This window comes from Spermophilus citellus (genome assembly GCF_964194105.1).
Source record: "Spermophilus citellus genome assembly, chromosome: 15".
Taxonomy (NCBI): domain Eukaryota; kingdom Metazoa; phylum Chordata; class Mammalia; order Rodentia; family Sciuridae; genus Spermophilus; species Spermophilus citellus.
Genome location: NC_138195.1, coordinates 60203395 through 60231328, shown reverse-complemented (window position 1 = coordinate 60231328; position 27934 = coordinate 60203395). Strand labels below are relative to the sequence as shown.

General features: G+C 40.6%; 1 protein-coding gene and 1 long non-coding RNA gene across 6 annotated transcripts in view; one reads left to right on the top strand and one right to left on the bottom strand.

Moving 5' to 3' along the window:
• Nucleotides 1-27934, top strand: part of SLC16A12 (solute carrier family 16 member 12) — a 79224-nt gene that overhangs the window by 12734 nt on the left and 38556 nt on the right. Inside the window, exon 1 of one of the 5 annotated variants that reach the window (XM_081267569.1) lies at nt 1747-2414. The exons of the other annotated variants lie outside the window; for them this stretch is intronic. The gene's annotated coding sequence lies outside the window, so the exon portion shown is untranslated. Of the gene's footprint in view, nt 1-1746; nt 2415-27934 lie in introns of those variants that run through there. 5 annotated transcript variants of the gene reach the window in all.
• On the bottom strand, nt 10-27389 carry LOC308634015. The gene is made up of 3 exons (XR_014018949.1): nt 27253-27389; nt 2632-2783; nt 10-307 (listed from the first exon to the last, which is right to left on the bottom strand). It is a non-coding gene; the product is annotated as an uncharacterized lncRNA (long non-coding RNA).

The following is a 27934-nucleotide window of genomic DNA, read 5'->3' as shown; positions in this document are numbered from 1 at the left end:
TACAGAAGGGTCAGTTAATGAAGGGTGACAGAGTAACCACAGGAAATGAGGAGTCATTGGTGATAATGTCAAAAACATCTTGAGTGGTGCCTGAGGGAGGCAGGAGGCAAATTCCATTCCACTGAGGTGGAAGGGAGGACTAGGGGTGAGGAAATGGTGCAGACAGGTCCTGAAGAGGCTGGGTTTGTGAAGAGAAGAAAGAAATTGGTGACAGCCGGAAAAGGTGGTGAGGCTGTGGCAGTGGGGGGTGGGGGGGGGTTCTTCTCTGCTCTTTTCTTGTCTTCTCTCCTTCACATTCTTCCTCCTGCTTTTAAGAAGAAAGACACTTGGGTAAATTTCTAGGCTAAGGAGGACCCAGGGAAAAGTCTAGATTCAAGACGTAGCAAAGAGAAGAGGGAATACTCCTGGAGAAACTAAATACAAAAGGGCATGTCATTTTTTGAGGCTGGAAGAAAAGAAATAAGAATGTAGGTGGATATGAATAAACTAGAGGGATAAACTGAAGGAAAAGAAATGGAGAAGAATCCCAAAGGCTTCAGGTTCTGTCTGTAAAATAGTAACTAGTGTGTTTTGAACACTTTCGAAGTCCTGACCAGTCCTGTAAAGATGGAATTATTATCTAAAATACAGAGAGATTAAGCAACTTGCCTGAGGTTATACGGCTACTGAGTGTCAGAACCAGGTCACGGAGCCACTGACCATCTTGCTATGCTGCTGAAATCGACAAGTACACAGGGTGCTTAGGACTTCAAATAACCAACAGGCAAGCAGCAGGTACAACATATTGCTGCCCAGTCACACCCAGAACTTATTTTTGTTGGAATTCATAATCTGCAAGGTCAGGAGGTTTCCTCTAGCCAAACTTGCCTTACCAGTTACAGGAGTGGAATTTTTTGGATGTTTGGATTGATGTGGAATTAGGGATTGGTAGTGTGGGATAGAGATGCCAGCAAGGGAGCAATTGAAGTGATGACTGATGAGCTCTCACCTCCAAGGAGAAAGACAAGAGAGCCGGGTGATAGGATTAGAGAAGATGGAGCAGCAAGGGCGCATCTCAAGGAGGTTGAAAGCCAGGTGCAGTAGGAGTTAAAGAATTGGAGACTTGTGGAGGAGAGAAAGTCAGGCTTAGAGAGGGGTATTTTATTTTCACAACAACCCTAGGTTTCAGAAGTGAAGATTGGCATGTATCGTGATAGGTTGATGGTGTGGTTTGGGGATGGCATGGCTGACGGGTTGCAGGTGACCTGATGGGCCATGAGATAATCTCCACTGTGCTCTGCCTGCCATTGGAAGATAGTGCCTGGTGGCCCTAAGGGCTGGTTTAAACTTTAGAAAACTCTAACTCAAGTGTGTATGGGTCTGGGGAAATTTAAGTTAGCTGATTTACTGGCAGTCAGTAAAAAGTGCTTGATGGACTCAATAACACATTGTCAAAGAGCAGCTGATGAGCTTTGCCCTGTGATTTTTGAAAAAGAACTTGAAGTATGAATCAGCAAAACAAACAGATTTCACAGGTAACTGAGTGGAGAACTCAGGGAAAAGTCTAGATTCAAGTTGTAGAAAAGAGAAGAGGGAATACTCCTGGAGAAACACTCCTGAGATCTATCTCATGGCCCATCATTGTTATTTAGGAAGGAAAAGATGACCGACGTGATCAAATGAAATCTCCTCCCCTTCCTTCCTCCCCGCTTCCTTTTCTCCTGATTCTGTGCAGCATAACACTCTTCAGGCAGAGAGAGAGGCAGCTGAAGACCATCAGGCCTCCAGATGTGGAGCTTTGTTATGACTTGAGGGGGTCGGGGTCATACAGGATGAGCCGGAAGCTTGGGTGGAATTCAGTGTGGTGTCTCCTGCTTCTATAGTTAGCCAGGCGATGGGAAACCAGCAAGTGTGCTGACCCTACAGCTGCACAAGCCATCATCTCCTCTGCTCTGCCCATGTGGGATTCCAGGAAATCGGAATGAGACCCGACATGAGCTTAGAAAGCCCAGCGTGGGAAGATATAGAGCTACCAAGGAAGGGGATTGTATGTGTACCAGGTCTGATACATAAGTGGCATGAGTGGAAAATGCATCAGTGAGGATATTTGGGGATATCCCAACTGCCCCTGACCTTGGACTGGCTTCCATAGTAAGGAAAGTATTTCTCTATGTAATAGAAAGTCCAGAAGCAGAATGAATGACTGGGCTTTAGCTTTGCCTCTCTGTGATCTCTTGTCCTGGTCCTGCCATTTGTTGGTTGGTTTCTCAACCTGATCCTCCTCATAGTTTCAAGATGGGTCCCACAGTGTGAAGGGTCACACTGAGCTAGGAAACGTAGAGTGGATAGGGAGAGGACACTGTGTCATGTCTCCTCGGCAGTGAGGAAGCCTTTCCTGGAAGCTCAATGGAAGACAACTGTTCCTCAAATCATTGGTAAGAATTGGGCAATTGCTTTTTCCTTAAATCAGCTCATCCACCTACAAGAGGACCAGGATTACCATAATTCTTTTTTTTTGTTGTTTTTAATTTTATATTTTTATTTTTAGAGGTACTGAGAATTGAACTCAGGGGCACTCAATCACTGAGCCACATCCCCAGCCCTATTTTGTATTTTATTTACAGACAGAGTCTCACTGAAGTTGCTTAGCACCTTGTTTTTCCTGAGGTTGGCTTTGAACTTGTGATCCTCCTGCCTCAGGCTCTCGAGCTGCTGAGACTGCAGGTGTGCACCACAGCACCCAGCTCCATAATTCTTGATTATCCATTTTGAGTGGATGGGATGTTGAGAATCAGCTGCAAAGTCTAAGAGAGAGGGGACAAGAGGACATTATTATGACATTCAGGCAGCCTTGTGGAGGGGAAAGAGCCTCGGATGGCAGTCAATTCCCAGCTTCAGCATTTGTGAGCAGCATGAACTTGGACAAAGTCCCAGCTTCTGTGACCCTCAGTTTTCTGGAATTGTTGCAGAAATTGAAAGTGTTTTACATAAACTCTAAGTAAGAATATAAATGTGAATTATTCATTTAACGACAACAACAATAATAATAGCAACACCACTTCCACTTTCTCTTCCTGAGCACTTAGTTGTTGCAGGCACTTGGCTACAGGCTTACCTGTATGCTCTTCATCACTCACTCAGAATGTGTAGAGCCATAACTATACTTAAGATTCTTTGTTGGGCTGGGGATGTGGCTCAAGCGGTAGCGCACTCGCCTGGTGTGCGTGCGACCCGGGTTCGATCCTCAGCACCACATACCAACAAAGATGTTGTGTCCGCCAAGAACTAAAAAATAAATATTAAAAATTCTCTCTCTCTCTCTCTCTCTCTCTCTCTCTCCCCCACACACACTCTCTCTTTAAAAAAAAAAAAAAAAAAAGATTCTTTGCTAATTGCTTTATTTTCTATATTCTAAATGCCAGTTAAGCTGAGAACATGAATCACTAGGGTAGGGTAGGGGCAGAGAACAGGTGTGAGCTTAGTTTTATTCAGGGGTCCTGTTTTCTTGCCTTGTGTGACAGCATAGTGGCATCTGTGCATAGGACCTCAGATAATTGCTCTTTTTTTTCTGCTTCTGATTGTCTTGTTCACCAGTTCGCTGCACAGGGGATTTACAAAATCTAAGTGTGTATTTGCTTTTAAATCACTTAATGCTTTTCTTGCCAAAGTTTCTTTGTTCCCAAATATGAGATTTTTGCATTTTTCTGCTTTTGAAATAGAAGAGGGATTTTTCAAATGCTTATTAATTTCCTGTCTTATTTTTGAACCTCATGAAGAAGTCAAACCTGAATTTTTATTGTATTGAGGCATTGCGACCATGGGACCCATCAGTAAGGTATGAAGTTTGGAATTAGGCGACATTATTTTTTTGATGTTGCAAATTGCCTTGTTTCGGACATCCTTGTGACAGGAGCTTCTTCCATATTTTGGTTCATGTTTTTATGATAGATTCCTTGAAGGAGAACTCCTGGGTACAAGGTTTTGAACTTTGGAAAATACAGATTGCCTGATTAATCCATGGAAGCTCTTTGAATGGTAAAAAGAACACACTTATAGGGTTAGCTTGGGATTATGAATTTTGTCTTTCCATAATGCTTTATGTGACTGGGATCATAAAGTATTCCTAGAAAATTTGAATTGTTTTCATATTATATAACCTATTTTCCCCCAGAGCTCCGTTATAACTATAATAAAAATAGTTTTTATATGATTTAGTCTGTACTAGATTTTGAAGGGACCCAGCCCATATCAACTCCTCCCCCTTAATCCATCAAGTCTTGAGAAGAAACTAAACTTGTACATCTTAATCCTTCCTCCCTTTGTGTGAGTTACTTCTTATGAGATTTCTGATCCTGTGGTCACATAGACTCCCTGTAGGCCTATCTCGGGACACATCTGCTTCCCATTCACAGTTCTGGTCCTCACAGCAGGACCCCTGCTACACTCTTAAATATTTTGGAATAAATTGATAGGAAACATGACGTGGGAGATACTAGGGTTTTGCTGACACAGTATGAATATAGGATATTTGTTTTAGAGTTGTACTGGAGATGAAAAGATTTTCATTCATATGACTTGATGCCCCAGGGAATTCTTTGGACAATTCCTAAAATACCAGTGCTTTCTATACTCGCCCCCACCAAGATATATCGAAGATGAAGCTATTGGCAATAGAAAATCAGAGGAATGAACTGCCATTATTCTTAAATAGATTTTTAAAAATTACAGTTGTGACCATAATGTGTACAAAGTAACACCTATTAATATTTTAGTCACCTTATATGTTAGGTATGACAATAGGAAAAAGGAAAGACCCACCTGCCCAGGATGCTCCCAGCCCCAGGGGCCACAAAGCAAGGCCAGTAGTCCTGGGGAAGGTGGAGAGAGTGCTGTGGCAACTGTATCATTTGAGGGAGGGCCCCAGAGCAGCCCTGTGATGTGTAAGCCCAAATTGGAGACCCAGGAGGCCCTTATGCTGGGTCACAAAGCAAATCAATGGGAAAGCCTGGATTTCAATCTTCCTAGGCATAAATTGCATATTCTTTGTTTGCTTTGCTTGGGTTCTTTTTTCCAGATTTGAATTTTTAAAATTATCACTAAGAAAATAAAAGAGTATTCTGCTTCCCCTACTTTAACTGAGAACAGTTCAGTGGGTGTGCCTCCAGAAAATTGTCTCTGCCTGTTCAAATCACCTAAGGAAGCTAGCTGTGCCAGCGTCCAGCCAGGCAGAACAGCTGCTGGGGGGGGGCGGGAGTGCCTTGTCCTCTGTGGCACCTACCTGGGTGAGACTTGTGGCATGCCAGCTCTGGGGACCAGGGAACTCCCAAGTTTAGCAGTGAGGAAAAAAAGCATGGCCTCACAGCCCACCCTTTTGGCATAGGAGAGCTAATGGTACCCTCTGGTTTTCTGCCTGCACTGCTCTGACTTCCCAAGCAGAGAACAGGGTTCCTCAGTAGTGGAGAGGTCGTGGGGAGGCCCGTCATCTTTTCTTTAATGTCTGGTCTTGTTGGTGCCCAGCTACTTTGCACAAAAGGAATGAAGATACCTAATTCTGCAGATAACTTGTTTGAGTGGCTTTGGGCAGGTCGATTCAAGGTTAGATGTCTAGTCTCAGTTTTTCACCTAAGGTGCCCCCCCCCTTTTCCTTTCTCATTTTAATGTTTCTGAAATAAAATGTGATTGGCATTAGGTATGTATCAATAAAGTGTTTCTTAATTTTCCTTTTTTATCAAAAAGTTGTTAAAGTCAATGGAGTAACTTACAATTTAGGTTATTTTAGGACTGTGGGAATATGACAGTCGGTCCATTAAGGAGTCATTTGAACAATGACCACAGCCTGATAAATTGCTCTGTGAACTGTGAAGCACTGTATAAATACAAAGGATCAGAAAGTTGCCAGCCAGGGAGTCAAACTTCTCAGAGGTGCCCAGTCAGGAACTTCTTGACTTCAAAGCTACATGACAGTCTTCTATTCAATGAAGTTGGTATTCTAGATTGTAAGAATGTACATTTCTATTTTGTCCTCCACCCTTTACAACTCAGCCATTTTCCTTTTGAATTAAATAAACAAACATGGTTCCTAAGCATCTGGATTTTTCTTGGATCACCTCCTTACTATGGATTTACTGGATTCCTAGCCTTTGCTGGAAGTATCAGGATGGCCACAAAACTCTTGTTAACCAGAATATTAATCCAAAAGAAGGTGTTGTAATTCAAATTGAAAACTAGAATGCCATTGAGTGCCTAAAATAGGCCAGGCATATTAAAAAACAATTACTCAGACACTGCACTCTGTTCTGGTCCAGATGGAGTTCAGTGTAGGCAGAGCAAAGAAAGAAACACAGGTACCCAGCTAAAATTTCACTTTTCAGCTAATTCTACCAATTTGCCCTAATAACAGGGGACTCAATCAGATCCAAATAATGTGCCCTTTACCTGGTAGGAAACTAGGTAAAAATAGGGCGTGAATCAAATAACCCATGGAAGCAAGATCACAGAGCGAATATTTACATTTTGCAAAAAATCTGTTATGTGAGCAAACAAGTGCAAGTTAATGGTCTGTTACAGCACTGAAAGCAGGAGATGCAATCAAACACCCTGGGGGGCTCAAGTATGAAGTAGCTGAGCTATTGCATGATGGTGGGGGGACGCGTTGGACTGTAGCCACATGGGAAGGATTGACCCATTCTCTCACCTTTCAGCAGATACATTTTTAAAAAAGTTATTCAGGTCTTATTTCATTTCTTCTAGTTTTGGTAAATTGCATATTTCAAGAATTGTCTACAAACTTTCTTGGCATAAAGTTTGTAAACTGTTCCTTTAAAAAAAATTGTCCTAATTTGTTATACATGACAGCAGAATTTTGACACATTATACTAAATGGAGTATAACCTCTCATTCTTCTGGTTGTACATGATGTAGAATCACACCAGTCTGTAGTTATATATGCTCATAGGGTAATAATGACTGATTCCTTCTAATATCTTTCCTATACCCATACCCCCTCCCTCCTTTTACTCCCGTCTGCCTAATCTAAAGTACCTCTATTTTTTCCTAGCCCCCTCCCTTATTGTGAATTGGCATCCACATATCAGAGAAAACATTCAGCCTTTGTTTTTTTTTTGGGGGGGGGGATTGGCTTATTTCGCTTAGCATGATATTCTCCAGCTCCAACAGACACTTCACAGCAGATACTTTTGTTCTTTCTTGGTGCTAGGAGTTCATTAGTAATCAAAATCGACTAAAATCCCTGTCCTGGAGTTCATGATCTAATCTGCTGCTGCCTTAGAAAACAAGTAAACTAGAATTATCTCTATTATATTAGAATAATTATATTAAATGTATCTCCAGGGGGCTGGAGTTGTGGTTCAGTGGTAGAGTGCTCACCTAGCACATGCAAGGTCCTGGGTTTAATCTTCAGCACCACATTAAAATAAAGGTATTGTGTTCAACTACAACCAAAAAGAAAAATATTTTTTAAAAAAATGTATCTCCAGGTAAAAGTAAATTAATCAGACACATTGGTGTGCTCCTGATCTCTGAATAAATTGAACAGATTTTGGTTTTGTTGGTGTTGAGATGTTTTCCACATAGAGAATATTTCTGGATTAATGATTTCTGGATAAACAAGATTACTATAATTATAAGAAGAGGTAGCTTATTTTTGAAAATCTACTTGGTCTGTTGCCCTGATTTGACAAATAACCATAATTATTAAGTATTATTGGCTCTTCACAGCAGCACCTGTTTTTTTCTAGTTTTGCTGTTCAATTGAAAATAAAAACTTTGTCGTGAAAAAATCCCATTTTCTCCATCATGTTACAACTGTGGTGACTTAGTGTGGTCAGCTCAGGATGGCCTAGTGTGGTTGAGAGGGCTGCAGGCAGTGGATTCCCTGCAGGGGGGCTGGGTGGGGGCTGGTGAGCATGAACCAGCCCCAGGTCCCCAGGAGGCTTCACTCAGGAAGTGCTTTTCAGGCCTGGTTTTCCAGTGTCCTGCTCCAGCAGGGCTTTGTGCAGTGTGACTCTGATGAGATCACTACAATAACAAGCCTGAGAGCCTGGACCTTGGAAACCGGAAACGGTATGCCTTTTTCTTTGAGCTTCTTGTGGGAAAACAGGGATAAGAACCATTGGTGGCTGCACTTATCTTTCGTTTCAACAAATGGAACTTCTGCTATGTCTGAAAAGGAGGCAAAATTAATCAGTGGTGTGAGAGAAAGAGCAGGTGGCCGGCAGGGACTGGAGCTTTCTGGCACTTACCCCCAAGCAAATTAGAGGATATTAAGGAGATGAATGCTTGTGGCATGGGTTTTTGTTTCAGGACCTTCTTCAAATGTGTACCTGGAGCTCATTAATTTTGGCAAATCAACATCCCTGATTTGGGGGACTTGCCACTGGAGAGACTTGGGAGTTCTAACAGTCCTAAGTGGTCTTAGGGAAATCTCTCCCCACTAACCAAGTGCACCCATGGAGGAAGGGCACGTGAGCACCCACTGGGAAGGGAAGCACCCACTGGGAAGGGAAGCAACCATCAGCCGGGAGGAAGGCACTCACCAGAACCTCCCCTTGCTAGTACTGGATCTCAGGTGTCCAGTCTCCAGAACTGTCACAGGGTAAATGTCTGTTTTATAAGCCACCAGCCTGTGGTATTTTGGTGTAGCAGCGTGAGCTGATTATGAGAGGCATAGTGCTGCTCTTCTTAAGGTATTACCTGGTTGATGGTGTTGTTTCTCTATCTTTGATGACACCATGCTCTCCTGGACCTCTTTTTAATTTTTTGGCCATGCTTTCTAAATTTCTTTGAAATCTTCTATTTTCCTAAAAGAGAAGTCTCCCTTCTTTTACACCAACCTTCAGAGCAATGTGTTATTCAAATAGTGGTCCCTAGATCAGCATTGGCTTCACTCTTGAGTCTGTCAGAAGTATGAATTTCCAGCTCCTTCCAAACCTGCTGAATCGGAATCTGTTCATAGAAGTCTGAGATGGCCTACTCTTCTAGGATTTCGGTGGTCAACTGTTTGTCCCAGCATTCAAGTATTCATTGGATGTCTTAGTCCATTTTATGTTGCTATAACAAAATAACTGAGATTGGATGATTATAAAGGAAAATGTTTATTTGACTCGTGATTCTGGGGCTGGAAAGGCCAAACAGCACTGCACTGGGGTCTGATATGCACACCTCTGGCTATGTTACAACATCACAGAGAAGTAGAAGGGGAAGAAAGCAAAAGAAGCCAAGTACAAGGGGTGGCCTTGACTTATAACAACCTGCCCTCTTGGTAACTGATACAGTCCCGTAAGACTAACTCATGACATGAGCACTAATCCCTTCCAAGGGGTTGCCCCTATCTTCCACTAGGCACCGCCTCTTAAAGCATCATCTTCTAGCACCATCACATTGAAGACCCAGCTCCAGCACATGAACCGTTTAGAGGACAAACCACATTAAAACCATAGCATCTGGACACCAGATCTCTCTCCTGGGCTCTAGTCCAATCTATCCAATAGAGCTGCTGGACTCTCTACTTAGAGGTTTTTCATGGGGATATCACACTTAACCAGTCTGTCTTTGTCTGTTTCCGGTTACTAATAACACAACACTACACACTGGGTAAGTTATAAGGAGAGGTGGAAAATTTTGGCTCATCATTCTGGTCCATGGTCAAAGAAATGCATCTAGTGATGTATCTGCTGGCACAGTCCTGAGGCAGTGACGGGCATCATATGGCAAGAGACGGGGATTGAACATGCGTGTTCTGTGCCCCCTCCCCTCTCTCCTAAAGCCACCATTCAATCATGGAGGGTGCACTCTGATGACTACCTAATCCTAAGTGTCCCCCAAGGCCCCACCTCTGAATACCATAGTCGGATTAAGTTCCCACCCCCTTAATACCTCACAATGGCCATTACATTTAACATGAGTTTCAGAGGAGACAAATCATATTCCAACACAGCCAGTTGGACTCTGCGTTTCCCAAATATGCCTTTCCTCTGTTGGTTAACCAACAAAAGACAAGGCATCTCTGGAAACTTCCTTTAGAATTCCCAATTGACCACGTACTCCTGCATTGAACAGTTTCTGTGGTGCCCTTCAGAGCTAATACCTGGTGTCCACTGGTCCTTCCAGCCTGTTGTTCAACAGGCCTGGCCCTGAGTGCTCAGTGCCTCTGTCAACTTCTTGTTAATTACTTTGAATATTACCCATTGAATCATGTTAGATTAGGAATACATCTAACTTTTCCTCCTTGACAGTAAGTTTCAAAGTGCACCAGCATTTTATAAATATTTAATATTCAGTATTAATCATTATGTGTGTTGTTGTTAATTATTAATACATTCCAAATACTAGTGGTTAATAAATATTTTTAGTGGTAAGGAAATATGACATTCTCTGATTTCAGTGTCAGATTTTCAGAACATTTGTGAATGACCATAGTAAATCCAAAGGAAGGACTATTAAGAATGTAGTGTGTGGGGCTGGGATTGTGGCTCAGCGGTAGAGCGCTCACCTAGCCCAGTGGGACCCGGGTTCGATTCTCATCACCACCTTTTAAGAATAAAGGCATTGTGTTGTGTCCATCTACAAAAAAGATTCTCTCTCTCTCTCTCTCTCTCTCTCTCTGGAAAAAAAAAAAAAAAAAGAATGTAGTGTGACCTGATATATCATGTGATTAAATTTTAGGGAGAGAGGAGTCAGAGGAAACCTAATTGTCCAACAATAGAGGGGGTGGTGAAATCAATTAGAGCATACTCATACAATCAAATGCTATGCAACTATTATAATGATCAGGCAGAGTTAAAAAAAAAAACCATTAGTGAGGCTGGTCCGATGGTAGTGGGTTATCAGAACTTATTAACATTAGTGTCACTAAAGTTGATATACAACCCCCCACTGCTAAATTTGACTGGCTTAAAAAAAAACCATTAGTGAAAATACATCCAGGGTATCATATTAAGTGAGAAGAGCAAATTATGGATAGTATGATAAGCTTTTTTTTTATTGTAGTAAAATGTAGATTTCAAAATCTCCCATTTTAACCTTTTTTTTTTTTTTTTTGTACTGGGGATTGAACCCAGGGACACATTTAACTACTGAGCCACATCCTCCTGCCTCAGCCTCCTGAGTCGCTGGGATCACAGGCATGCACTACCATGCCTGGCCCATTTCAACCATTTGTATGTGTACAATTCTGTGTCATTAAGTACTAAAAAGGAAAAACAAAGTGTATACCTCTATAGTCTGCTCCTAATATTTCACTTACAATGCTAGATGTGTGGAGTTCTCTTTCCAAACTAAGCCATTCTCCAATTCTCTGTGTCCGGTGACTGGGTGTCCTACAATTTAACTCAGTTCTGACACTATGTACCCGGAGATATCCACAGGCTAAGGGTCCAGTCCAGAGACTTCCTCACTTCAGAGGCTCATGGAAAGTCTATGATGTCACTTCTACTTTGACCTGATTGGCTATAAATCAGAGGTCCCCCACCCCCACCTCTGAGTTCAGTCCTATGCTAGAAAAGCCCACAGAACTCAGGAAAAGTTTCCTTATTATATTACCAATTTACTGCAAAGGATATATTAAAGGATACATAAAGTGAGGTTGAAGGAACCCCAAGTGCAGAAGCTTTCCTCCCATGCAGTTTTGGGGTTGCACCACCTCCTGGCCTATGGTTGTATTCTTACACCACCAACTCGGAAGCTCTCTGAACCCTGTGCTTTTTAACTTTTTTATGAAGGCATAATTACTTAGGCGTGATTGATTAAATCACTTGTCCTTGGTGATTAAGTCAGTCAGCCTCTCCCTTCTCAGGAAGTTGGGGGTGGGATAGTACCTCAAGTTCCAACCCTCCTGGCAAACAGCCCCCATTCTCAGGGTCTCCAGGAGCCCCCAGCCATCAGTCATCTCATTAGCATGCAAAAAGATACCGATGGCTTTCAAGATCTTAGGTTTTCTTAAAATTCCAAGGGTTTTAGGAGCAGTGTACCAGAAAACCAGGGCAGAGATGATGTATATTTTTCTTAATATGTCACTAGTACATTCACATTGTTGTGCATCAGCAGCCATCTCTGGTCCTTGTCATCTTCCCAGACAGAAACTCTGTACCCACCAAACTCTTAACTCCAGCTCTGGCAACCACCATGTCACTTTCTGCCTTTATGAATTTGACTATTCTAGATACTTCATATAATTGGATCCATGCAACGGCTGTCTTTTTATGGCTAGCTTTCTCTCACTTAACATAATGTTGTCAGGTTTCACTTATTTGTAGCATGTGTTGGATTCTCCTTCCTTTCTAAGGCTGCATAAGATTCCATTTTGTGTGTGTAACACATTTTGTTCCTCCGTCAATGCATGTTTGTATTCTTCGACTTTTTGGCTATTGTAAATAATGCTGCTGTGAACTTAGGTGTATAGATAACTGTTTGAGTTCCAACTTCCAATTATTTTGGATGTATGCACTTGACAGTGGAATTGCTTTGATCATATGGCAATTTTATTCTTTAATATTCTGAGTAACCTCCATACTGTTTTCCACAGAGTCTGCACCATTTGATAATTTCACCAGCAATGAACAAAGTTTCCAATTTCTCCACATCCTTGCCAACATCTATTTAATTTTTATAGTGGCCATTGTAATGCATATGAAGTCACATTTTTATTTCCAAAAGTTGTAATTTAATGCTTCAGGCCCTGGGTTAATTTCCCAGGGCTGCAAATATATATCTTCAAAGTATTTCTTCCAAATAAAAACAGTGCTTGCTCGGGTCACAGGATACAGATGATTTTAATTGTCCTTTTGCTCTATCTTCTCCTTTTTCTGCAGTTAGTTAGAATATATCACATGTGTAATGGAAAGTGTTTGAGACTCAGAATCAAGCTGCATCACCTCTGAGGGTGATAGCAACTCCTATGGCTCTGGTAGCACAGCCTCATACTTCTTGATTTGGGACTTAATACCTTCTGTGTCACCTTCTGCATGTTGAGGCCATCCATGGATGCACCAGCCCTTGAGGCCAGGTGCCACCTTTTCCTGTGCCAGGTGAGGCAGAAAGCGTTCCTTGGAAGTAGATAAGACTATGGAAACATGATAGTCAGGCCTCAGCATGTCTTTCTTGCTCATCTTTTTCTCCACATCTATTTTTAGTGCAAAGAAATCTCCTTTGAGTTTGTTCATTCACCAAAGTTCTGGCTGGTCCCCTCAATTAATTTCAACTGCAAAGGGTACGGTATTTCCTGCCTGTTCCATGAAACTGTGTATTTTGCAATTTCCCAAAGAGTTTAAGGCTCCTAACAAGTGTTTATCTCAGCTTACAAAGCAGTCAAGATTTCCCATGTACCATTTTGAAAAAAAAGGTGGGAGAAATCTTTTCCTGGAGCTCATTACTTTTTGTGAAAATAAGAGGTATCTACTTTATAATAACATAAGTTATTCTTTTCTTTCTTGAATTACTATGTTTGATTATGTGCAGGCTCAGAGTGGGGGTTACAAAGTGTTTTTATTTTTTTAGTGTTAGAGAGCTTGATGAAGCAGGGGACAGGTGATAAGGAAAGGTACACTTGTTAAGGGCTTCTTTTCTTTCTTTCTTTTTTTTTTTTTTTTTTTTAGCAACGAATTGCACAAGATTGACTGCTACAGTCAATTATCAGTGACTTCTTGTGGGGACATATTTTTTGTTCTTTGTTTGGTTTTGTCATGATGATTCTGGCTGCCTAGTTTGAAGGCCAAAGATTTGAAGCAGAAGAAAAGAAACTGTTAGAGCTGCCTGCACTTGAGCTGTTAGGACCATGCTTGGTTTGTGCACATACAGGACAGAGACGGGAGGTGAGATGATTAAATTGGGGATACTTAGTGCCAGAAGGAGTTGAAGCTGAGAATGAATCGTGCATGGGGAAGTACAAGAGTAACTCCATTTCCTCATCACTCTACATCTGAATAAGGTCACAGTTTCTTTCCCTCAACATTTCTTCCTTGTGCTCAGATTTCTCACAGACTTCTCAAAGGAGAAATAAAATGGAGTCCTTTGGCTTTCTGTCACCTTCCTCCCTAGCTTCCAGCCTTCTGGTACGGAAGCTCGCTCATCTTCCTCCATATCCTCTTCTCAGTTTCCTGGTTCCTTTCGCTCACAGTTGCCCAAGCCCTAGTGGGGACAACAAATTTGAATGGGGATAATTGTAGACTCCACCCACAGCATCTTTCTTCCCAGTCTCTTCTCAATTTTATTGTGAACTTGTCCTCCCCAATTACAGCGGGTCCCCAATTTGTGACCATGATCAACTTAAGATTTTCAGCTTTAAGGTGATGCGGCAGCCATATGCATTCAGAAGAAATTGTAGTTTGAATTTCAAATTTTGGTCTTTTTCTGAGCTAGCAATGTCAGTTAGATACTCTTGTGATGCTGAGCAGTGGCAGAAAGCCATAGCTCTGAGTTGGTTATGTGATCACCGGAGGGGACAACTCATGCTCCCCAATGTATTATGTTATCTGTGTTTTGGGATATTGTGTTTTATGGGTTTGCATCCCATTGTGTTTGCAAAATGCCCGTATCTGTGTGTACACACACACTTCATTATTTTGAGCACTTTGTTATAAAATAGGCTTTGCCTAACTGTAGGCTAATGTATGTATTCTGAGCACATTCAAGGTAGGCTAGGCTAAGCAGCTATGATGTTTGGTAGGTTAGGTGTGTTATAAATGCATTTTTATGTTGTGTGTTTGTGTTTGTTGTACTCGTCAGTATAGTACTCCCCACTGAACCCAGGGGTGCTTTACCACTGAAGTACATCCCCAGCCCTTCTGATTTTTTTTTTCGGGGGGGAGGGAGGGAAGAATCTTGCTAAGTTGCTGAGGCTGCTCTGGAACTTATGATCCTCCTGCCTCAATCTCCTGAGTTGCTGGGTTTGCAGGCATGTGCCACTATGCCTGGATAAATGCATTTTTGATTTATGGTCTTCCTTCCTTCCTTCCTTCCTTCCTTCCTTCCTTCCTTCCTTCCTTCCTTCCTTCCTTCCTTCCTTCCTCCTCCTCCTCCTCCTCCTCCTCCTCCTCCTCCTTCTTTTTTTTTGTTGTTGTTCTGAGGATAGAACCTGGGGTCTTGTGCATGCTAGGCAGGTGCTCTACTCCAACCCTACAATTCACACTTTCAACTTTCTGTTGAGTTTATCTGGATATATGTTGACTCCTGGTAAGTAGAGAAGCATCTATATTGTGAACAGGTACACCTGTCTTTACCCACCTGACCCTTTTTCAGGTCATTGGCTACGATGCATCTGTCCATGTCTCTTTATTTAGATATATTTAGAACCCCCACCTCCCGAGGCACCATGTTCTAGCCTTACTGGACTTTCCCTTTCCTCCCTACCCTCACTGTGTGAAATCACTCCTGTGCTGCATCATGCTTTGTGTCCCCACAGTGAAAGCAAAGAGCCATTAAGAGAGAGGACTTTGGCAAATGAATGGGATTTTGTAGGGACCTTTTATAATTCTGAGCGGGATTGGAATAGCAACTATGGATTAAATGGCATTACACTAATTTGTGAGTTTTCTTTTCTTTCCTAAGTGAGTTGCCTCCTATTTTTTTCCCCAAATAAAACATGGGTACATTTAAATAGTGATGTTAATCAAGGACCTCCCACTTTAGTACTGTATATTCAATGTAAAAGGAAAATAAGGTAAAAGAGATATGGTCGAATTTCTTATTACATGAGAAATCCATCTTCCTGATGTAATATAATAAGACTTGTTATATGCAAAGAGAACGTCACTTTATTTTCTTTAATGTCCATTCGTTTTCATGATGTGGGGCTGCTTTTGAGTATTTACCAGAGAGAGATGAACTAAGTGCCTATCTGTTTTGACAAGGTGTACTTACCACCAAACAGGAACCATTTGATCCTGATGTCAGACTGTAGTTTTGATAATGAATTAATCACATGTTTCCTGCCAGCTTTGATGATCCTTGTTGATCATCTTTTCAATCTTTGGTGAAGAGAGAAGAGAAAACAGACTGCTAACTTCTTTGGAAAGATGGAGGTCTCGTTGATATAAAGTCAGGAAATTCATGATCCTCTGCCAAGTTAATATTTATAAGAATCCCGTGGCCTCAGTCTGTGGCAATCAATATGATTTGGCAGCTGGAAACTTACATGCACACTCCTTATGGAAGGGTACTGACATTAGCAATGCCTGGCATGCATGCAGGCAAGACGACTGTTTATTTGCTTCTCTAATCCTAAGGGATCAAGGCACTTGACACATTTTTGATAGCTCTCCAGTGAGTTGCTCTGAAATGCTGCAAACTTCTAGGCAAGTTGCTGAATTCTGCTCAGGAATATTATCCATTAGCTGGCGAGTGCAGGCAGAACTTTATTCTCAGTTTACCAATATTTCTCTGAGCCTCACCTTTGCTTGAATTCCAGCATCAAATGGTCACTGTAGCATATATCACCCTACACTCCCCTTAATGAGACAAGGGACTTAGGCTGTTGTAAAACTGGGGATCTGTGAGTAGCCACCCTGTAGATAAATTAAAAGCAACACAGTAGCATGGTACAGTGGCACAGGCCTGTAATGTCAGCTACTCTAGAGGCTGAGGCAGGAGGATCACAAGTTCGAGGCCAAGGGATACATATTGAGACCTTGTCTCAAAACAAAACAAAACAAAACAAAACAAAAAAACCAGAAGGGCTGGGAATGTTGGTCAGTGGCAGAGCACTTGCCTAGCATGCATGAGGCCCCGAGTTATGCCCCTACCACTATAAAAGAAACGAACAAACAAACAACACAGTAAAGATCACATTGTCTTCAATTCACTTTCAGTTTTAATAAACATTTATTGGGGCACCTTTGTATGTTATGCATGTTCTAGGTTCTGGGAATCCCACAACAAATAAGATTGGCAGAAGTTCCTCAACAACTGGAGTTTACACGTTCATAGTGAAGACTAACAATGAACAAATTAATGAAACAACTTAAATAGAGACAAATGTACTATGAAGTAAATAAAAAAAGACTAATTTAATAAAGCATTATTAAGGAATGGGGATGACAGAGTCATTATAAAATTATTTTGGTGGGGAAAGTATATCTTAGAAGAGATATATGAGGTGAGACCTGAATGATTTGAAGGAGCAAGCTTGGTGAAGACAGGTTAAAGTATTCCAGGCAGGTAAGAGCAAGTGCAAAGGCCCTGAGATAGAAACAAGTTTAGCATTCTGGGAAGTTTGTCCATTATGAGCAAGGGTAACTGTGGTAGCAGGTGAAATTTGAAGATGTGAAGCGGGTTAGATTCTTTATGGCATTACAGGCCATACTGACGTCAGGTGTTCTCAGGCAATGTGGAAACAATTAGAGGGTTTTAAGCAGTGGAGTGATGTAGTCTGATGAATAGCGCTGCCTTCTACCAACTTCACATTTATAGTGCAATCTAAAAAGCCCTCCAAAACATGTCAATGTATCTATTGTAAGAACATTATGGAAGGTGTTATTCTACCTCACGTAGGTCTTCGATGAGGAGTTACGGAGGTAATGCAGTGGTTAAGAATTACTCTGTCTGAATTCCAGCCTTCAGTGGAATTTGTAGGGAACCTGACTGCTGCAGCCCTGCAGGCAGGGTTAAACATCTGTGTGACCTTGAATAAGCCTGTGACTTATGGCTTCTGTTTCCCTAATAAAAAAAAAAAAATAATGCATGTTTGAATTACTAATGTTGGGCCCCTTTGGGCTTTTCCAGTTTGGATTTTTCCAAGGGATGCCTGAACAAACATTCTCATACATGAGCTCGGGTGCACTGGTATATGCATTTCTGTTGCCACAGATTTAGGAGAGGACACACAGAATGCTGCCTTTAACTATTTTACATGCTAAGAGTTTTCCAAGATAATCACATCAAGTTTCACTTCTGCTAATAGCTTAGGAGAGTTCACTTGCCCACGTTCTTGCCAACACTTCAAATCCCAATCCTTAATTAAAAAAAAATCAATCTGATGTGTATATAGTGATATATCATTGTGAGTGTATATATTTAATTAATAGACTGTTTCTTAGAACCATTTTAAGTTTACAGAAAAATCAAACAGAGGGCTGGGGCTGTAGCTCAGTGGCAGAGCGCTTGCCTAGCTCGTGTGAGGCACTGGGTTCAATCCTTTGCACCACAGAAAAATAAAAAATAAAGGCATTCTGTCCATCTACAACTACAAAAAAAAAATCAAACAGAAAATGTAGAGTTTCCACCTACTCTTTCTTTCTGTCCCCTCACAGTTTCCCCTAATGTCTTGCATTGGTGTGATACATTAGTTACAATTGATGAACCCAAAATGATACATGATTATTAACTAAAGCCCATAGTTTAGGTTGGGATATATACTTCTGATGCTTTTTGTTTTAATTTCTTTGATTAGAAATGAAATTGAGCAGCTTTTCATATATTCATTGACCACTAGATTTTCCTTTGTGTGGACTGACTGTTCAAATCCTTTTTCTAATGGTTAAAATTGATAAAGGACATTCACCATTTTCTCTGATAAGCCACCTATTTGGGCATGGTGCTTCACCTTTTCCTACCGGCACCAACTGTGTCTCCAAACACAGTATGTAGGATTCCCACAGAGTAAATACAGCATTAGCTTTCTTTCCAAAGGGAAGCCTGATTGTCTGAGGGGACAGAAGCTTTTAAATACTTACCATCAACTTTATTTTTAACCTTTTTTTTAATATTTATTTTTTAGTTTTCGGCAGACACAACATCTTTGTTTTTATGTGGTGCTGAGGATCGAACCCGGGCCGCACGCATGCCAGGCGAGCGAGCTACCGCTTGAGCCACATCTCCAGCCCCTTAACCTTTTTTTTTTTAACTTTATTTTTTTTATATTGATTATTCTTGATAGGAACCCTTTGTTGGTAATATATGTTGCAAGTATATTCTTCCTTTCTTGGTCTTATCTTTTTATTATTTTCCTACTGTCTTTTGATGGACACAAGTTACCAATTTTAATGTGGTCAAATGTAACAATGTGTCCTTTATAGCTGCTGGAGCTTTTTGAGCCACACTTTTGAATTCTTTCCCTACCTCCAAATCCTGAAGACACGGTAGTCCCCTTATCTGCAGGGGAGACTTTCAAGACCCCACTGGATGCCTGAAACTGGACAGTACTGAAACTTAGATACACTGTGTTTTTTCCTATATATGCATACTTAGGATGAAGTTTAATTTTTCAGTTAGGCACAGCAAGAGATTAAAAATACTAACTAATAACAAAATAAAATGATTATAACATTATTCTGCAATAAAAGTTACGGGAATGTGGTCTTTCTTTGTATCAGTTATCATGGGCCAGGTAGCACAGATAGGCTGGATAGAGGGCTGACTCATGTCCTGCAGTGGGGACAGAAAAAGACAGCATGAGGTTTTATTATGCTCCTCAAAATGGAGATTTTAAACTTGGGAATTGCTTATTTGGGGGATTTTCCATTAACATTTTTGAGCCAGGTTGATGTGGGTAACCCAAATGGGCAAAACCAAAACAAGAAAGTGGGTATGGGGAGTCTACTGAATTATCTTTTTTTAAAAAAAAAACTTTTCTTTTTTTAATATTTATTTTTTTAGGTGTAGATGGACACAGCACAATGCCTTTATTTTTATGTGGTGCTGAGGATCAAACCTGGGTCCCGCCTTGTGCTAGGTGAGCGCTCTACCACTGAGCCACAATCCCAGCCCCCTGAATTATCTTTTTAAAGTTTAATTATATTACCTTACATCTTTGGTTGTATAATAAACCTGAAATTGAATTTTGTGTGAATGGTGTGAGATTGGGGGCTGAGGGGTTTTTTTTGGGGGGGAGGGGGCTGAGGGTTTTTACATTAATTTTATTGAGCACTCAGATGTGGGATATATTTTTATAGCACTTTCCCACCTATTTCTCCTTGTTATTCTTGGGTATGGGACTCTATTAATAGAAAGTTGGATCTCCCAAACTAATGCATAAACTTTCTTAGTCTTCTTAATATTCTATATCTTCATGTTCTTACTTATTTTATGGGATATTTCTTTGACCTTATCTTCTAATCCTTCAATTATTATTATATTCTTAATTCCAAGGGTTTGTTTTTGGTTCTCAAAATATTTTTTTCTTCATAGCATTCTATTCTTGTTTCACTTATGCATTATCTTTTCCTTTTCTCTTTGAAGATATTAACTATATAGATTTTCTTTTTCTTGAACTTTTTTCTTTCAGAGCCTTATCTGTCCTCTCTTGCCCTGGATTGTCATTGTTTTCTCTGATTCATTTTTTTTCCTTCCCGAATCGACTATCCCATTTTATCATAATAATTAATAATTACATGGCAACATTTGGTTGTTTATTAGTCTCAGAATGAGACACTAAAGAGCCACTTGGGAGGAAGGGCTTGAGTAACTTAAGTTGGCAAGTTACATTCTAGAGTGGGCGGCCCTCCAAACAGCTATTGGGTGTGGTTCCTAAGTAACACTTCCAAGCCATAGTCCTTTTTCTCTTAGCCTGATCAGTTTCTCCAAAGAATTTTTTTCACCCCCAGAAACCAGGAAACTGGTTGCTAGTGTACTTGAAGTCAAATGGGGCTGGGGAGATTGGATGGGGCATTTCACCATTTGCTCTGATAAGCCACCTATTTGGGCATGGTGCTCACCTTCCCCCACCAGCACCACCTGTGACTCCTAACACAGTATGTAGCACTTCCACAGAGTAAATATAGCATTAGCTTTCTTTCCAAAGGGAGGCCTGATTGTCTGAGGGGACAGGAGCTTTTAAATACTCACCATCAACTTTATTTTTAACTTTATCCCATTTTTACTGTCTTTAGAAATTCTTTATTCCTTCATTTCTGGGTCTTTTGGGGGCTCTGCAAGTTGACTTACTTCTAACTTTCCTGCTGGATTAGGTTTCAGTGATCTGTGTTTTGCTAAGTCAGATACCATCTGTTCATTCACTTCCCAGCTTCCAAAATTTGTTTGACATCTTTGGTCTACTGTCGACTTCTCTCCTGTTCTCTTTAACCTTGTGGCTTATTTCCCTTTTATTCCATTACTATTGGGGCATTTTAGGAGACAGCAGAGATAAACCCATGTGTTCAATCTGCTACATTAAATGGAAGCTGCATGTATCACAAGGTATTTAACTAATTCCCTGCTAATAGAGAATTATGCTAATGTTTTGCAGTTACAAATGATGCCTATGCACTCTTATACAAATGTATCTAAATGTTTGGGGGAAAGTTACTGTTAAATTCCTAAATGTAGGAGCATTGGGTCAGAAGTTAAGTACATTTAAAAGTTTTGATGGATACTACCAAGTCACTCAAAAAAGTTGAATGAATTAATGTTCTTATCAACAGTGTGTATGAGTAGAACACAAGTTTTTATTAATGAGTTAGCTACATGTCCTCAGTGATGCTGGGTCAATAGATTTCTTTGCTTGTATTTTGTAATCTTTGTAGGATTTTTTATTAGATAACTGAAAAACTTGATATTAAACATTATTGTATTACAGTTCTTCCAGAAAAAAAAAGATGTTGTGTGCAAGTGATTAAATTAATTTGTCAATAAAATAGAGCTAATATAATTATTTGGATTTTCTGTATTTTTGCTGTGTTCTTCTGACTCACAGTCATCCAATTTCATAGGTTGCTTTCAATTTCAAGTTTTACCAGAACTTTAAACATTAGAGGAGCTGATGATTTTGTTATAGTCTGCTTTGACAAGATTACCTTGGGAGAAACCCTCTGTCTGCTTGATGGTACAAACTCCTATCGCCAGGCTTCTGACATGAATACTGGCCCATCTGATTAGTTGAGTGTTTGTGCAAAAAGAGATAAAAGTGTTTAGACCTGTGAAACATTGGTAGTGTAACTATGTGGAACGGAGAAGCAGCTGAGAAATGGGCAGAGCCAGGGACTGGGAGTTGATAGCTCAGAGTCCGCATTCTGGCTCAGCCACATATTTTTGCTGAGCTTGGACAATCACAGAAGCTCTGAGCCATATTTATAAGACAAAAATAATAATCTCAGGACTTAAAGGTGAAAGTGATAGAAATCAAACTCAGGGTGACAAAAACCACAAAGCTACTTCATTTATTCACTTAAAGAGAACCTCAAGGACAATATTCAGATAGAACAAAGTTCAGATGCTTAAACAATTTCAGAATACGTATTTCTCTACTTCTCACTCCTGTTCTTTCCTGGGTTGGCTTAACGAAGACAAAAATGGCCACCAGCAGTTCTGGGCTTGTATTCTGTGACCTGGGAACCCCATGCGAAGGAAGTACTCCTTCCCAGTTGTTCCAGTAAATGTCTCAGGACTGATTGGTCCAGCTTGGTTCCTAATTATCTGAATGAGTCCTTGTGTCTCTCATTGGTCAGGCTTCTTCAGGTGCATGTAGATTCAAGGCACATAAAAACGAATGGGTAAATTGCCAAAGGAAAACTGAGATGCTGTTGCTTAAAGGAAACAGGATGATAGTGGTCAGACAAAGGCAAGAAATGACCATTAACCTTCTCTGCTTTGCTCACTTGATTGTCCTGAGGCTTAAATACAGTCATATTTGTGAATATAAACTTTTATGGGTATTCACTTATAACTTAGTAATAAACTTAACCAAATAAATTATTTATAGTTAATTTTTGGAAATCCTTTTGATCATGAACAGGTCATCTACATTCTTTTTCTTAAAATTGCTCTGTGTCACCCATGAAAAATAGGATAATTTCAAAGATCGAGCAATAATGACTTTTAGTGGATAATTTATATACATTTATCATCACACTTATAGAGTCTTGTTTAAAATGCCTTGGCCAATGAAATAACCATGGGAGATTATTAGTTATATCTTGGTATGCATAAGATAAAGATAGCTTTAAAACTTTGAAATTGATCTTTTGTTTGTTTGTAAGTATGACAACACAAACAAAAGAAAACAAAAGGAGGACTCAGCATATGTCAGCTTCAAGGTGTGACATCTTTCAAATATTCCTTTTCTTGGTAACCTATTTTGATATTATCCATGAATTGATCTAAACTTTTCTTGAGTATATTTATGCTTACATTGATATTGCTTCTTGGGGGCTGGGGCTAGGGCTCAGTGGTGGAGCGCTTGCCTGGCATGTGTGAGGCACTGGGTTCGATTCTCAGCACCACATAGAAATAAAATAAGGGTCCTTTGACAACTAAACAATATTTTAAAAATTTGATATTGCTTCTTTCCTCAGGAAGGCTCGTACCTGAGACTGCAAAGTAACTAGTGCCGACACTCCACCCCCAGTCACTTTCCATATACATCAGATCTCCTCTTGTCCCTTGGCACATCAGACTTCAACTCACCATGATAATTGTGCAGAATAACGTCAGCCAGATTTCAATATTTCTGTGTGAAGCTTATATCTCACTTCACCTTGAGGTCTCTGCATCCTAGGCCATATTCTTCTCCCAACTTCTTTTACAAAAGGAACGTGTTGTTCTCTGGGAGTCCCCCAAACTGCCCAAAGAAGAGCATCCATAGGTTTCTAAGGCATCATTTGGTAGGAGCTGTCACCATGTTGGTTTGTTGCTGATGGTGCTGTTAACCCAGACCTGGGCATTGGCAAGCCCCAACATATTAAAGCTAACTTATTTAAAATCTCACGAGCCTCTCACACAGCCCATCAATTTGAAGGTGAGAGGCTATGATTCCCAAGTCTTCATTAGCACTCTTATAGGTGCAGAATTAATTCAGAAAGGAAAGGGACATTCTGGGAGGCTAGGGTCCCTGGCTGCCAAGCTGCTGAAAAGCTGACCCTCTGGTTCTCTTCTCACTATAGCATGTCTGACTCTGAACACTGGCCACAAATAGGTGTCAAAAAGTCATAGTTGCTCCTATGATAATGTTGACCTACAGAATTAAAACACTGGGTTATATTTTTCGCCACATCATTCTAGATATTTCCTTTAAATTCTCACTTATGCAGTTAGATGTTATTTTGCCTTAGAGGTTACTTTGTCCCAGGATGATCTTGCTCATCCAGAGGAATCTGACCCTTTGTACAGACTCCACAGAGCCCAGGGCTTCCTTCCCAGTGGGTTGCGAAAAGGAATCCTGGTGGCTGGCCCCCAACCTTTTGAAGCACTGCCCCTTGGCAGTGAGGGGTCTGTGTTCCATCCTGTAGTTTTAGATATCATCCTTGAGTGTCTTTGAATCTGCAAGAATCAATTCAGTACCAGTAAACCACACATCTCTCTTCTGGAACATACTTATTTACTGTGTCTTTATCTTTGAAGTGCTAACTACAAACATAATTTTTTTTTCCTTCAAAGAGTTAACGTTATCTTAGGAAACAAAGGAGAAAAGAAAAGAGAGAAATAAGGCATCCAAGAGGCCCCCGTTTCCATACTATTCATTTCGGGTCTCTCTTTGTTTCTAGATTTGTTCTATCATATGCCCCAGTCACATAATTTACTTATGCATTCAATTTGCTAATTTTTTTCCATTTTATTTTGTGTTACATAACATGCATGCTACATAATACATTGCTTTAACCTTCTCACAGGGGTAGATGACCATAAATGAGTTAGTGTTTCGTCAATCATGAAAATGCTTTTTAAACCAGTGTTCTGCAAACTCTTGGACAAATAATAATAACTACTCCAAAGATGCACTTTCCATCAAACTCTACCAATATGGGTAATGGGAAGCCCTCTTTCCCCTGCTCTGGGAACCTGTGCATATATGCAGTACTACTCTGGGGTGAGGAAGCAGATTGATGATTCCAGAGAGAATCTGGGGTGATATCTTGGCAAGGATTGCGTAGGCCAAAACCTACCTCTAGGCATCTTATAGGTGATGGGCTTCATCTTGACTCTAAATTTAATGATGTTTTTATGAATCCCAAATCCCCTTCCCTGACTGAGGTAAGGGAGGAGGACTCATTTCTAAGTCTTTATGGGTCCTTCTTCTACCCTCCCTTGTCTTTCCTTATTTCCTAACTCCTCTCTCCCTCTCTTCCATCCTATCTTCCTTTCTTCTCTTCTTTTAAATAAGATAATAAGTGACCCATTAGTCCTAAAGTACCTCAGGGAACCTGGGGCAGGAAGAGCCAGTGGGCTTTATGTAGGATAGTTAGCAGCATCCCCAGCCTCCGCCTTCTGGGTGCCAACAACATACCTCAATTATGACAGCCAAAAATGTCTGTGGACTTTGCCAAATGTTCCCTGTGGAGCCAAATTGTCCCTGGTAGAGAACCACTGGTGCATATGAAATTGTTTTCTTGTTCTGTTCTTGGTTCTTCTGCATATACAGCAGAAACTGGCTCCCCAGAACCTCCCAGCACCAGCCCTACTCTGTGGCTCCATTTCCCAATTCCTAGCTCCAAAGATATAGAATCAGGATTTGTTTCAGGCTTTGAATTGGTTCTTTGAAATGAGGGTTGGACTCCTGGTCCAACTAGCAGAACTGGGGAGGTGTGTATCATACAGTACAAACATGGTGACGGGTCCTCCAAGACAAGAATCATCCTGTGGAGCTGAATTTTCCCTTGTAGTTGTTTGTTCTCCATTCATCGATTAATAGTTCCAATTTAGATGGGAAAAATTCTAAAAATATTTTTTAAAATTGTCAGTTTTTTAAACATCATATTGTACATAAATGGAACATGTATAATTGTGGAGATGGTATAAAGCAGTCAGTTGAGAACACAGGCTTTGGAGACAGACTATCTGGGTTCCCTTTCACTGTACCGTGTGCCAACTGTGACATGGACAGGTATTTGATCTCTTTGTCTGGGTTTCCTCATCTACAAAATGGCAGTAATGATACATCACTCAACAGATGCACCAGGCATTGTTTTAAGCGGGTTAATTAAACTGTGTAATTCTCACAACTGTGAGTTTAAAGTTTTTCCAGAAATCCTTAGGATCAGATTTTTGAAATGGTAAATAGAGCAGGATTTGTACTCCTCCAGTGGGTCTTAGGGAATGAATGTCCTGTAAAAACGCACCAATGACTGTGCCCTAAGACATAAGGATATTCCCTGCAGAGAGATGCTTAGAAACTCTAAATAGTAAAGATCTTGCCACCAAATAAGTGAGCTGCTAATATTTGAAAAATTTTTGTTTGCAGAACTTTTTGAATTGTACATTTGCATATTTATCTTCATCTTATAGTTTAGGAAAATGGGTTCATAGAGACTGAGTCAATTGACTAAGATTACACAAGGGCAGAAGCTGAGAATTGAATGCAGTCATTTTGATGTCACAGAGGACTGCTCTTGGCCACGGTGTTACAATTCTTCATTCTTCAGAGGGTCCTTTTGAGGACTGACTGGTATAAAAAGCTTGCAGAGCAGGGCGGGCACATTGTGAGTGCTATTTAGTGATTGTGATTTTCTGTATTCTAAGAGGTCATCATGATTTATTATCATAGCAGTTGACAGTGCAGTGATGTATTTGGTTCTTTAAGGCAGGGATTCCCAATCTCTCTCAGGGAGGCCCCCTCAAAAATCTTCTAAGCTACACTAGAGTTGATCTTGTGGCTGTGGCTGGCCCTGGCAACTGGGCTATGGCCACCAGGGATTCTGCCCAACTGCCCTGTAAGCTGAGGGGGTCTGCCATAAACTGAATATCTGTGTCCTCCCAAATTCAAAGGGGGAAGCCCTAACTTCCAATGGGACTGAACTTGGAGATAGGGCCTCCAAGGGAAAAAAAAATAAGGTTAAACATTAAACCCAATAAATTAAGGGTCATAAGGGTGGTCCCTGATTGGATTAGTGTCCTATGTCTTTGTTTTCTGTTGTTAATAATAATAACACAATGTCACAGACTGGATATATTATAAAGAAAAAAGGTTCATTTTGGCTTATGGTTCTGGCCCAATGTGGAGGAGCCACATCTGATGATGGCCTTGAAGGCAGAGTCCTCAGGTGGAGACAAGGAGTTTGAGAGTCATCTAGTCAAACTGGTTTTTATAGCAAACACACTTTAGAGATTAAACTCATTAATCCACTAATTCTATGAATGGATTAATCCATTCCTGAAGGCAAAGCCCTAATCTCCCCTTAAGGGTTCCAACTGGTCCCACCTCTTAATACCTTATGATGGGGATTAAATTTCAACATGAGTTTCAAAGAGGAGAAACCATATTAAAACCATAGCACCTTATAAAGAGAGATGCCAAAGAACTCCAGCTTTATCTCTCCCATGCATACGCACTAAGGAATGCCATGTGAACACCTAGCAAGCAGGTGGCCATCCCCAAACCAGGAAGAGAGCTCTCACCAGAAGCTGAATGGACATCTCGCCTCCAGAACCGTGAGAATATACGTTTGTGTTGTTTGGGCCAGCCAGTGTGGCATTTTGTTACAGCAGCCTGTGTGGACTAATGCAGCTTCACATCACCCCTGTAGCCCAGCTTAGCAGTCAGGAGTCCTGTAAGAAAGCAGATAGATGTGTCTCTCTCTGCAAAAAAATGATTTCAAGCTGATGAATTTTCTAGATTTTTTCTTTTTTCTTTCCCTCCTTCCCTTTCTTCTTTCCTTTCTCTACTGTACTGCTGTTAGATTCTCACCTGTGACTTGTCACACTTGGTTACAGATTTGACAGTGATACTCTTTCCTCCCACACTGGGATAAATAACTTTTGATCATCATTGGTGGGTCTAAAACCTGTAAAATAAAACTTAGTGTAGAATGCCCAATAAAAATATATGGACTGCACTGACATTTGGAATGCTCTTAATAGTAAAGTAGAGGAATTTTTTAGTAGATACCATCACCATTCATCAACCTGTGTGTGTGTGTGTGTGTGTGTGTGTGTGTGTATGTTCTTGAGAAATGAGACACCAAATGAAACTGAATGTGACACTCTTAGAGGAGCGTGCATTTAAAATGTGAATGATTAAGTACAGATTAAACTATAATTTTCAATTTTATAGATGATTGATTATTTGGCAGAAATCAAA